General features: G+C 39.6%; 1 protein-coding gene across 1 annotated transcript in view; it reads left to right on the top strand.

Moving 5' to 3' along the window:
• Positions 1–2,078: 2,078 nt before the first annotated feature.
• jakmip2 (janus kinase and microtubule interacting protein 2) overlaps positions 2,079–13,774 on the top strand; it is a 37,727-nt gene continuing 26,031 nt past the window's right edge. Inside the window, exon 1 of the mRNA XM_088931780.1 lies at positions 2,079–2,219. The gene's annotated coding sequence lies outside the window, so the exon portion shown is untranslated. The remainder of the gene's footprint in view (positions 2,220–13,774) is intronic.

The following is a 13,774-nucleotide window of genomic DNA, read 5'->3' as shown; positions in this document are numbered from 1 at the left end:
CATGTTTGTCACACTGAAATGTTTCAGATCATCAAACAAATTGAAATATTAGACAAAGATAACACAAGTAAACACAAAATGCAGTTTTTAAATGAAGGTTTTTATTATTAAGGGGAAAAAAAAAATCCAAACCTACCCTGTGTGAAAAAGTGATTCTCCCCTAAACCTAATAACTGGTTGGGCCACCCTTAGCAGCAACAACTGCAATCAAGCGTTTGCGATAACTGGCAATTAGTCTTTTACAGCGCTGTGGAGGAATTTTGGCCCACTCATCTTTGCACAATTGTTGTAATTCAGCCACATTGGAGAGTTTTCGAGCCTTAACGGCTTTTTTAAGGTCATGCCACAACATCTCAAATCGGATTCAGGTCAGGACTTTGACTAGGCCACTCCAAAGTCTTCATTTTGTATTTCTTAAGCCATTCAGAGGTGGACTTGCTGGTGTGTTTTGGATCATTGTCCTACTGCAGAACCCAAGTGTGCTTCAGCTTGTGGTCACAAACAGATGGCCGGACATTCTCCTTCAGGATTTTTTGGTAGACAGCAGAATTCATGGTTCCATTTACCACAGCAAGTCTTCCAGGTCCTGAAGCACCAAAACAGCCCCAGACCATCACACTACCACCACCATATTTTACTGTTGGTTTGATGTTCCTTTTCTGAAATGCTGTGTTACTTTTACACCACATGTAATGGGACACACACCTTCCAAAAAGTTCAACTTTTGTCTCGTCAGTCCACAGAGTATTTTCCCAAAAGTCTTGGGGATCATCAAGATGTTATCTGGCAAAACCGAGACGAGCCTTTATGTTCTTTTTGGTCAGCAGTGGTTTTCGTCTTGGAACTCTGCCATGCAGGCCATTTTTGCCCAGTCTCTTTCTTATGGTGGAGTCATGAACACTGACCTTAACTGAGGCAAGTGAAGCCTGCAGTTCTTTGGATGTTGTTGTGGGGTTTTTTTGTGACCTCTTGGATGAGTTGTCGCTGCGCTCTTGGGGTAATTTTGGTCGGCCGGCCACTCCTGGGAAGGTTCACCACTGTTCCATGTTTTCGCCATTCGTGGATAATGGCTCTCACTGTGGTTCGCTGGAGTCCTAAAGCTTTAGAAATGGCTTTATAACCTTTTCCAGACTGATAAATCTCAATTACTCTGTTTCTCATTTGTTCCTGAGTTTGTTTGGATCGCAGCATGATGTCTAGCTTTTGAGGATCTTTTGGTCTACTTCACTTTGTCAGGCAGATCCTATTTAAGTGATTTCTTGATTGAGAACAGGTGTGGCAGTAATCAGGCCTGGGTGTGGCTAGAGAAATTGAACTCAGCTTTCCAAAGATGTGATAAACCACATTTCATTTATGTTTTAACAGGGGGGGCAATCACTTTTTCACACAGGGCCATGTAGGTTTGGATTTTTTTTTTCCCTTCATAAAAACCTTCATTTAAAAACTGCATTTTGTGTTTACTTGTGTTATCTTTGTCTAATATTTCAATTTGTTTGATGATCTGAAACATTTCAGTGTGGCAAACATGCAAAAAAATAAGAAATCAGGAAGGGGGCAAACACTTTTTCACACCACTGTATGTGCGGTACTCCCACTCCCAGTCGCTGCTCAACCTTCTCCACCCCCGTTGGCGCTCTGTGTCCACCTCACTGTGCTTTACCGTTTTGCTTCACAATGCTTCAATGTTAACAAGGCTAGTTTTAAAAAATTTCTTAATATGTTCATTTATTAAAAAGAAAACGGCGAAATAAATACTTAAGTGGCGACAGTGCTGTGACGGAAACGTTTAACCAGGAGCTGTAAAACGGATTCTCCTCTACATACTGTATATTGTACAGTACTAGTATGAGCTACCAAGTCGTGCGGCTTAGTATTATTTCCGATCGTACCTTCTGTGAGCGTCTGCTCGTTTCCCGTTGTGCGGTCTGTGACAGTGGTGTGCACTCCACGAGAGGGGAAAGTGAAAGAGTGGAGAAAGTAAAACGGATAAAAAAAACAAGAAGAGGGATAAAAAAGGAGACTGCAGTTTTCTTGGCAAATTCAATGAGCTCATTCTGACAGACAGGAGGAGGGCGGAGTTTTTTTACAGCATCATCGTCCTCATCGCGCTGTGGTACAGCTGCTGCTGATGATGTGTAGGGGGAAAGGAGAAAAATCAAAGCCATGGGTAGAGCTTTAAGGATTCTAGGCCTTAATTCATTCTGGAGGTTAATAAAACGGTAAGAATTGTATCGTTTTCTAGTTATTTGTTTACACCCGCATCTTACGGTTTGAATCAGCGTTACATCAGCTCAGAATTAAAACAGGGATGTGATGCTCTGTACAGTGGAAATGGAGAGGTATTTACAGCCGGCGTCGTGTCATAATAGGCTAGAGGATTTTTTTTCCCCCAAATTCATTTGTGTTGTCATGTATTAGCGAGAAACGGATCTTTTGTTTTGTTTTTCTTAATTCCGGGCACCGGTGCTTTGTTTTTCGTGTCATGCTCTAAGAAAGAATACAGTATTCGATCGTCATGACACAGACCTGTGTTTGGTTTAAGTGTTCATGTGGCTAGGCTTGGCCTGTGCAGTAGGCTGAGATCAGCCTTTGGGTAACGACAAGTGCATCTTTGGTGGTCATTTCTGATGCTGGTTTCAAAATGAAATAGTGAACTACACAGGCCATTTAAAAGCGGGCACAGTATTTATTATTAAATAGTGAGTTCCACATGTTCTTAGGGTAGGCAGCTACCTAATTTAATTTGAATTGTCCAGTACCGGTATTCCATTGTTTATGTTTGAGGCTTTCCTCCCAGTTGTGCAAAGGTACTGTAATAGAGGCAGATGAAGCGACTATATGGGGCTTCTCTTAATTGTGCCAATTTATGCAACCATATATATTTCACTAAGAATTGTGATAAGGCTCATTTATTTAGGCACATTGTCAGTAACAATTCAGTAGACTGGAGAAAAAAGGTTTCAGTAAATGTCATCTATTCTACAATGGCAGTGTGCAGTTTATTTGGATGCTTTACTTTCTTCTCCAGTCCAGATTTATGTCAATTTTGACTTTTGCAATCTATTTGTTAGATACTATTGTTAGGATCATTCTAAAATCTGATATATGAAAGCAAATGGAAATAGAAGACATTCTAGCAAATGGTATTGTAATATAAGACATAGTAGAAACTATGAAGTGCTTGTGTTTAGTGTTATGGTATTTCTAGTGTAATTTTAGAACAGGCCATTAAAGTCGCACCATTTTTATTTACTTTGGTGCAGATTCATGATCTTTTTCCCTGACACACTTTGTGTTGAATTCTCCAAAAGCAGTTGCTTCTTTCTTAGCTAAGTAATAACTTTAACTTTGCTATTTGTTCATTTTACATTCAATAGTAGTATACCATGCAAATACACATCATATGGATGCCAGTGTTAGAAATATAAAGGTGGAAGTTTGTCTTTAACCAATAATAAAAAAAAAGTGAGTTTCAGATGTCAGTTCACCTGTGGTCAGCCACAGTGGCTCTGTGAGACCATCTTGAAATCCTGCTGTCACATTTGCTGTCATGTACTTTACTGTATGTGCTTTAGTTTCTTTTATATTCTTGTTAATATTGCCCTATATTCCTTACCTTTGAGAAGCCAGTCCAGCTTCACACAGCTGTTTGTTCCTTTTTAGAATCCACGCTGTGTGTTAGATGACCAGGCTTGGGCATGCCTGGTGCTGGAGGGCCAGTGTGTCAGCAAGCTTTATAGGTTTCTTCAAAACACCAGTACATGAAGAGCTGACAGAAACTGTTAAATTGTTCCTATTAAGCCAACAATGAGCTGATTTACAGTAGGTTATGATCTGAAATGCAGACTTTAAAACTTACTGGCCTCCCAAGATTAGGTTCACCCATCCCTCAGCAGCTATAGTGGAGAGCCAAGCTGAGGGAGTGAAACTCATTTCTTTTGCTACTCCATTTGGATATGAAGGAGAACCTTAAGTGACATGCTTCACTCTGGCCACAGTGTTAGGAACCCTCAGTCAGATGAGTACACTCTTTCAGCCGAAGGTAATGCATGGTAAGTTTTAGGAGCACGAGACAAAATGCCCTCACATTCCCCGATAAGAACAATCCCTGGCTCTTAATCTACTTGTAACTGAAGAGACAACACAACTGGAAATCACATGGAAGTATACGTAAAACTGCAAACAGAACTTTTATACCCAAAGGGTTTTAGGAGTGTGGAAAAATCTACCCAGCCATGCTGTCAAAGCCAGTATTCCTGGCTTGTTTTAAGGAATAACTGGAGGAGATCCGAAATGCCAAATGAGTTAGATGGGGCGAATGGCCGCCTCCTCTCAAGCACACATGAGAATCTAATGTTTGTTTTTAAGTTCTTATGTTATTAGATGAGGGAGAAAATAAATTTCAGTCCCACACAGAATGATCACCATCAGCTGAGGTTGTGATGTTGGACAAGTGGCATGGGATTGGACTGCCAATATCTGTAAACCAAGAGGGATATATGTCTCATTCTGATGCTATTGCTCTTGCAGTACAATATATTGTATTGTGGTGGAAGATTCTAATACTTTGGCCAAAAGGTGTATTAGAATGAATAATTTGTAGGCATAGTAGATGGCAAAATGGTGTCAATATTATTTTTTAGAGTAAAGAAATATTAACAGCCATAAATGAAAAATTTGTTGAAACTACTTATTCATTTGCCTTTTAGTTTTATTGTATGTGTGTTTCATTTACTGTGCATTGAGTAAACAGATAGAATAAGCTTCATAGTCATAGTCTAATGAATCTACTGTATATATGGCTGTGAATGTGTTACCAGTACATAAATCTAGTAGTAATAGTTGAAGCACTCAAAGCTACTCATGACAAAAGAATATTAAATAAATTAGGTACCGCATTACCTAGCAAAGACCACACTCTGATCTTATCCAGCCTAGGAGACACAGTGCCATATAAAACCACCCCCTCACTCTAAAGCCGAATATTAATCATCTGGCAGCAGTCACAGTAACATGTTAAGGAGCGTAATGAGAATTACAGAATTCATATTGCTCAACGCATCATGGTTTTAGTTTAAAATGATGGAGCCAAATTTTAGTAATGACAGGAGTAAATCTATCAATAAAGCACTTTCATACGCATGTATAGTTTAGCCTCTGTCTTACCCTATGTGTAGGATTTATAGCTGCCTACTTTAATAGTACCTGGCCAGATGTTTCCTGAAGTACTGGTACAGTATATCTTCTAGTCATTGTGTGAAAGAAGAGTCTTTTAGTTTAAATTCATGTTCAAAAGTGAAACATTTATTTCTTTTTTAAGGATTTGTTTACAGTATATCAAAATAAACTTTATTGCACAATAAACATCTCACAATAAGTACACACTCTAACAAATCAGGCAAATTCTAATAAAATACAAAAGTTCTTAAAAAGGGTGATTGTCCTTTATCAATCACAGCAAGTGGATGCTAGGGCTGGATTTGCACAGTGAAAGAGGCCCTCCAAGCCCTACCACTTGCAGTTGTCCTTGTTATTCCCTTGTCCTGCTCTGAAACTGCGGTTGTCCAGTCCTCCGCAGGAGCTCAATGAGCAGGGATTTCCTCCTTAGTCCCTGTACAGGGCCCACAGTCCCTTCCAGCGCTCTTTTTAAGGATATGCTTAAGTTTTACTTTAAAGTTTTCTGAAATCGCTTGTGTTCTAATGTTATCCATCCATTTTCTAACCGCTTCTTCCAATTCAGGGTTATGGGGGAGCTAGAGCCTATCCTGGCAAGCAACGGATGCAATGCAAGATACACCCTGGATGGGGCGCCTGTCCGTTGCGGGGCACACACAGACACAAACACAGATATGGACACACTCACACCTAGGGCCAAATTTTTCCCAGAAACCAATTAACATACAGTAACTGTATGTTGTTGGGCTGTGGGAGGAAACCAGAGCCCCTAGAGGTTACAGTGCTGTAAAAGAGTAAGTAATGTGTGTGTTTTTCAACATATTTGCATGTATGGATATTTGATCTTCATTTCAACAATATTGATAGATAAAGGTGATCTAATTTAACAAATAACAATGAAAATTATTATTTTCAATCATTTATTCAACAAAAGAAGTCAGAAATGCAGTTGTCTGCTGTGGGAAAAAATAAGTACACCCCCTAGCTTCGATAGCTGGTGTTGGCCCCTTTGGCAGAAATCACTTCTTGTAGGTATTTCTTGTAGGTAATTGTCTATCAGTCTATCAGAAATTTTTGCCCACTCCTCCTTATAGAACTCCTTTAACTGTGTGATGTTTGAGGGCTTTCTTGCATGTACTGTGCGCTTCAAGTCCCCCTACAGCATTTCTATGGGGTTAAGATCTGGGCTTTGACCTGGCCATTCCATAACCCTCCCTTTCTTCTTTTTGAGCCATTCCTTTGTGGATTTGCTTGAGTGTTTTGGGTCATTGTCTTATTGCAAGGTCCACTTAAGGTTCAGCTTCAGCCCTTTGACAGTGTCACGCCCAGTACACCTAGAGGGCGCTCTACTTCTGTCCTGTTCCTAGTACCCTGTGATTATTCATGTGTTTCTGGTGTGTTTTGTTGTGTAGCCTATTTACTTCCTGTTTCTGCTCTGCTCCTCACTCAGCGTTGAGGTTCGGATGTCCTGAGACCCGCCTAGCACCAGGTTGCTCCAGTCCATGTCCTGAGGGCATAGGTTTCTATACGGCATTTCCTTAACAGCTGAGCCCGGGCTAACCCCCATCTCGCTGCTGCGCATAGGATCTTTTTCCTCTCTCCTGCCATTCCACAGTTCGTGCCTTCCAACATCCATGATAGAGAGATGGCCTCACATTCTCCTCAAGTACTCTCTGGTGCAATGTGGAATTCATGGTTGACTCTATGATGGCAAAATGGCCAGACCCTGAGGCAGAAAAGCAGCCCCAAACCATAATGCTTCCACCACCATGCTTTACAGTTGGTATTAGGTTCTTTTGGTCTAAGGTACTGTAGTTTTTGGTTTTCGCCAAACGTGACAATTGGCATTGTGGCCAAACTGCTCTACCTTTGTCTCATCCGTCCAGAGCACATTGTTCCAATTGTCCTGATCTTCACCTAGGTGTTGTCTGGTCTGGCAAACTTCACTCAATCATCTATATTCTTTTTTGAGAGAAGAGGCTTCTTCCTTCCTGACCTCGCATGTAGGGCAAAGTTGTGCAGTCTCTTTCGTATGGTTGACTCATGCACTTTGACATTGACTGAGGCAAGATTTGCCTGTAAATCCCTTGATGTAATTCTGGGGTTCTTGGAGACTTACTGCAGCATCTTTCGGTCAGCTCTTGGGCTGAATTTGGTGGGACAACCTGGTCTGGATAGATTGCCAGTGGTTTGAAATTTTCTTCATTTGTAGATAATCTTTCGGACAGTGGAGTAATTGACTACAAATTGCTTGGAAATGGCTTTAAAAGCCTTCCCAGAGTCATAGGCATCAACAATCTTTCTTCTGAGGGCCCGAGAGAGCTCGTTTGATCTTGGAATGATGTAGCCACACACCTCAATTGCTAAGACCAAACCAGACCACAGGTTTGTGATGTTTAAAGAGGGCAGTGCCCTCCAAGCTACTCTTTATTGATGTTCCAATCATTTGCACCTGTTTTGGTGCATCTGATTCTAATTCAGGCATTTGATGCAATGATAAAGGTAGGGGTGTACTAACTTTTTCCACACAAGGAAATTGCATTTCTGTTGATTTAAATAGTACAAATGAGTGCAAAATGTGCATTTCCAATGTTATTTTTTAAAATTAGATTAAAATTATCTATCGGTATTGTTGAAATGACGATCAAATATCCTTTTGTCCAAACGTAAAAAAAGACAAACCTTTTCATGGGGTGTACTTACGTTTTCACACCACTGTATCTCTAAGGTTGTTTATAATTTGCCCATCTTCTAAATGCTTCTTCCAGTTCAGGGTTATGGGGAAGCCAGTGCCTATCCCGTCAAGCAACGGGCGCAAGGTAGGATACACCCTGGACAAGACGCCAGTCCATCTCAGGGGACACTCGGACAAGAGCATATTCACCCCAGGGCCAGTTTCCCAGAAACCAATAGATATTTCTGGGCTGTTGACGGAAACTGGAGCACCCGGAAGAATCCCATGTGAACACAGGGAGAACATACAAATTGCACACAGATACACCCCAAGAATTGAACCCAGGGCCCCAGCGCTGTGAGGCAGCAATGCTGACCACTCCACCACTGTGCAGCACCGTGCAGATTATTGCGGTGCAAAGTGAAATTCTTGTTGATTTGTGACTGATTGTTGCCAAATCTTAAAAGATTTTTTGTCAAACTTTTATTGAATCCACAAAAGCTTTAAAATCTCTTGCATTTTTACAGTATATAGCTTGGAATGCTTATGTTTATCGTTCTGACTGTGGGGACAAGATGTTGTGCTATCTTTGTTGCTGTTTCTGTTTCTGTCTGTTCTTGACCAACACCATAGGCTGGAATAAAAGTGTGCTTCAACACACGCTTCACTGGTAGGATCCCATTAGGTTTAAGCAGGAAACTACAAACATTTGGAATTGAGGTCTGAGTTTGTATGATCGGTGTGTTGGATGAAGTGTAGGCCATAATCTTTTGTATATAGAGCCAGATTAAGTTAAATCTGCAGAAGGACCTCTTGAGTGGCTCAACCAAGCACTGGTGGAGATCTCGGTTTGAGTCTGCGTTATGCCAGCAGCCAACTGTGGCTGGGATTCCCCTCGTGGTGCTGCTCAATTGGCTGAGCACTGCCAAGGGCAGGCTGGGGTTAGTCAGCCAGGGATCTTACAGTTTTCCACAGCACAGTGACCCCTGCAGCCCCAAAAGTGCTTGCAGGCATTGGTGCCATCGATGAGGGGACATGGTAGCTGTTCTAACTATACGTAGCTACAGACTGTGTTTTAACTCCATGTGCTCTACCGCAGTTGATGCCATGCAATTTGCTTGCATCACATGAAAAATTAATCTGTAATTAATTGTAATTGTAATTGTAATTAATCACAACGGGAAAACTGATTTAATTACTCCTTGGCATTTCTGAATCTTTATCTTCAGTGGTTATGAAGCCGCGGGGTTCAGATTGGATTGTATCCTGTACCCAGCACTGTTTAGACCCCCAGGCTAAAGGTCTTTCACTTTTTCACTTCCCATCAGTCTCTCTACAGAACCATTAATTGTAGCTATGGAGATTGTAACCACTGGGAGATCGAACTCCCCGAAGACCTGCACTGCTAGCTTAGGTCTGTGTTTTTTTGTCAATTAGAATTGACAGTAGAGAGGCTAATTAAAGTTGGATTCACAGCACATGTAAGGGCCTCATAGCACATGCAAGAATTTCGTCTTAATTTGGTAAAGAATGTACATTCTTTAAAAATATTTAGAATTCCAAGAATCATTATGTACTGTATATTCATCCTAAAACAATGTTTCTTGAGAATTTTCCTTTAGTGGTTGTCTCTAGAGAATACTGGTGGTAATCAGTCTACCCAAAGAATCCAAAGTCTACCCAAAGAGTTTTTTCATAGTTGCCCCATCTTGTTAATTCAATGTAAGCACAAATAATGTGCATAGAAAAACAACATACTACTACTTATTTCATCCCTAACTTTGAATACCCAGTAGGTTTTTAATGCTATTTCAAATCTATTACAGCAGATATCCAATTCAAGTGGTTTCTTTAATTTGTGTAATTTACCTGTAAAGTATTTCTCAAATCAGCATTTTTTCATTTTTTTAAACCAGCAGATTTTAAAATGTATCTGTTTTGTAGCACAGCTACTCTTAACTTTCTGTTGGAGTGGACAATTTAAATTAGCCAATTTGCATTTGAGTGCCCAGTGAAAAAACACACATAAACAAAAGGAGATCTTAAAACCTCACAGAGAAAAGCTTCCTGGCCTGGATTCAAATCCAGGGGCTTATGGGATGCGAGGCAGCTACTCTGACTGGCAAGCTGCCTCTATGTTAGGTAGTTCAACATAAAAAAAACTAAAATATTAAATCACAGAGTACAAAGTGACATGGTGTATAGCATCACTGCTCCTTCAAAGCTTGACAGGGTCCTGGGACTGACTGTGGACTGGGATGCTTTCTTTATGGAGTTTGCATATTCCCCCTGTGGTCTTGTCAGTTTTTTCCAGGTGCTGTGGTGTCCTCTTCCAAAGACATGCTCAGTTAATTTGTGTCTCTGAATTGTTTCTTTGTGTTTGAGTTTATGCGTACCGTGCTGTCATTTTTGTCATGACACTTGTCAGGAATGAGTAGCTTTCTAATGGCACCTTTCTCAATATCCAGAGTTTGTTTTTTCTTTATGCTTTTTGTGAATGATTTTGCGTGGAATTAACCTTTGCCTGTTCCTATATTACTATAAAATCTGTGGGTTTCCAGCCTCCATCCTGTAATAACATAATCCTGATAAATTTAGGGCAGTGCTGAGGGGTTTAAATAGGAGTCTGTTCAGAGATTAGCGACAGGCAGATGTTGATGGCTGGCTGGTTTGCCCTAGGGAGTTCATGTCCTTGAAGGCTGTTCCATACTATTATGCAGGATTGTAAAACATTGCAGGGTACTGAAAAAGGTATAGTCTATACCAGAACCACAGTGGTTCCTCAGACCAGAGATTATCCTGTTTTCTGTAGTGTTAAGCAGACTACAAAGCACATGAGTCCACTACTGGATAGGACACAGGTCTGTCGCAGGGCTTATTCTCCAAGCAATGCTGGTTGAACTGGGGAAATTGGGTAAAGCACCTCGATTAGGGGTACAACAGCATGTCTACAGCAGGGACTTGGACTCACAACCTGTCAGTCACAAATCCAAAGGCTCACCCAATGTGCTACTGTACGCTGCCCCCAGAGAATTATCAGTCTTCTTTTGAAAGCTTTGTGTTTTTCCTGACAAGATTTTCGCACTGTTTTGTTTTCTTTTATAATTATTTGAAAGTGTAAATGAACTAAAAGGTTTAAAGTGTTTGTTGTCATAATTATTAAACAGGATAAAATAAGTAATTTTGCTGTGCTGAAACATTCTGATAGCGGTACGCTTCAGTGGTAATAAATAAAAGGTGTAATAGTGTAGGTGCAGCCTATGTAAAGAAAAGCATGTACAGTACAGTATAGTAGCTTATCAGGGAAAGTGGTGTGCATCTGAATGTGTCTTCTTGCATGGCAAGTAACTAGATGCAAAATATTTTCAAGTTGTTTGACCACTGTCAAAAGGATAAATATACAGTATTGCACTGAATTTCTTAAAACCAAATCTACGCAACAGCCAAATCTTGATTTAACTGGGTTTATAGCTTCCTATAGATACAGGTACTGTATTATATAAAATTATAGAGAGCTATGTTGGTCTAAAACGGAATCATCTGAGAATACTGAGACTTAACAATACTAAGCAATAATCTATTAGGAATGCTGCTCTAAACCTGTACCTGTTTGTTTTGCTAGTGCAAAGTCGATAGAAACTGGTTTTGTGTCTGCAAAACAAATACAATAGGTGCAAATCCTGTCCTTCCCAAATCATTTTTCTGATTGTTGAAAAGAAATGAAACATTCAGAAAGTGTACACTGTAAGAAACATAAAGACTGAAGTCATGTCAGGAGACAAATGTAGGTCATGATCTCAGCATAAGATAGTCAAAGCATAAACTGAAGATGAAGAATTAGGTAACCATGCTGGAAGCAAGTGAACATTTCTCTGTTGTTTTATATGGCCTTAGTGTGAGGGATTTCTCACTTTTTACTGTCTTTTGAGGTCGCCACACTTTCAATAACATTTTTAAGGAGGAGGGTCTTGATGTGTTTTTCTGCTACTTTGAAAATAGTTTCAGAAAATATTTTGTACATGTACAGATTTGCAGAAAAGACTGATTCACTGGTTTAAAGCAATTTGCTCCAGAAACAAAACAGTTTCATCAATATTAATGATAGTGATGATGATGATAATGAATCTAATAAAGTGATTCAGATATTCATGGACATATTCTGCATTATACAGTATAATGAACAGATTTATTTTTTTTCAGAGCTTTGATAGAATATGTGACACTCCCAATTACCTATATACGGTAGTAGAATACAGTGTCGCGATAGTGAATTGTGAACGTTTGTATCCCATTAAGAGATTTGATTACTTTATTCCATCAAATTCATCTGTAAATCTGCAAAACAAAAATAAATAGTTGAGGAGTCTGAGAGAGAAAGATTCTGAACACCCCCAAGAGTAGTAATTATCTAATTATTAACTCTTCAGCCTATCCAACACCTTGCTTTATCTGAAAGACATTACTCATCTTAAGGCTTAACACCTAGAGTACTCACAATAAAATCTTGAAAATATTTCCAAGGAATTCACAGATAATATCCATTGAGCTACATCTGTACATAGAATTTCATGGTTGTCAATTATTTCAAAGTGAAAATTGAGAAACCTTCCCAAAATGTATTCTAATAACAAAATATATAATTGATTCTGTTTTTAAAAATAGTAAATAGACACGCGGTTTATACAATAACATTGTTGTTAAAATGCTTGTGAAGGACTATGTATTATCTAAAAATAAGTGAAAATTAACCTGAATATCTGATTAACTTTATGACAAAATTAGAACCTCCAGCTGTGTTAGAAAATGAGATGCACCTAAGAATTGGTGCATGAAATGACATTCTTTTTAATTTAATACAGTTAGTAGGCTGTGTGAGATTGACTTTTTTCACTTGGCTGTGTAGGCTGAAAAGACTTGTCCTTTGAAACAGGCAGGGAGAAATGCATGCAGGCTAGTTTCAAGGAACCTTCCCTGACTTATCTTTATACAAGGATCAGAAAATCAGCTACAGGGAAGGAGATTAATTTTATCTAAAAAAATGTATTTTGTTTTTATTCTTCTAAAGTCTTATTCTTACAAAAACCCATTAACTGCAGAAGCAAGCCAGGTTAATTTTACTGTACCCAATTGTCTGTTTTTGAGCTTTGTGCAGCTGTATTGTAATTGAAAATCACTGAATGGTTCACTTACATTTTTTTCAGCTTTTTAACATGTATTTCGAGAGTCTCGTGTTTGTCCGATATTCTAAACTGGAATATTCGTCGCTCTCATCTGGCACTCTCGGTAAATGGTGACTTCAACAGTGATCTTTCACAGCAGCAGAAATAGATCTGTCTGGCTGACCTCACTGCAGCTAAAAAGATGTTGGTACTTTACTGAGCGACTCTGCGTTGTCTTCTGTTGCATTGCTGGAACCCAGACTTTCTTGACAACATTTTGTTGGAACTTTCTGTTGCTCAGATTTTTGGTGCTGTGCAGGGGACAGTGCAGGCTTGGAGTTCGGCTCCTGGCTGATGTGATGCACTGTATATCGCCCATAGTTATGTGATTTCCTTTCCTTTGATAGGGTCACTTGGAGGTACAGTAGGTACTTCCAATGGGGAGAAATAGAGAAGGATTGATTATTGATTATTTGAGTAGATGGGCAGTTTGAGGTAAAGATCTAGCGCTTGGCCATAGGAAAAAGGCTATCGGAGCTTTCCCACTAGGTTCAAAAAGCTCAGGAACTGCTGCCAGAGCAGTGATGTGACAGACAGCAGGGACACCGTGAGAAATGGGTGAACAATAGTCTAGATGTCAAACAGAAAGTACAAGGGCAAGTACAGTATATGTCATTGTTAAATACACACTTCCCTTAAGGGTGCAATCTCCATTCATTCTTTATTAATTATGCAAAATTCTGTAATTGTATTACTGTTATCATTT

This window comes from Atractosteus spatula, chromosome 14, assembly GCF_055471065.1.
Source record: "Atractosteus spatula isolate fAtrSpa1 chromosome 14, fAtrSpa1.hap1, whole genome shotgun sequence".
In the NCBI taxonomy this organism is placed as follows: Eukaryota; Metazoa; Chordata; class Actinopteri; order Semionotiformes; family Lepisosteidae; genus Atractosteus; species Atractosteus spatula.
Note: the sequence above shows the minus strand (reverse complement) of the source record. Positions and strands in the feature narration are given on the sequence as shown.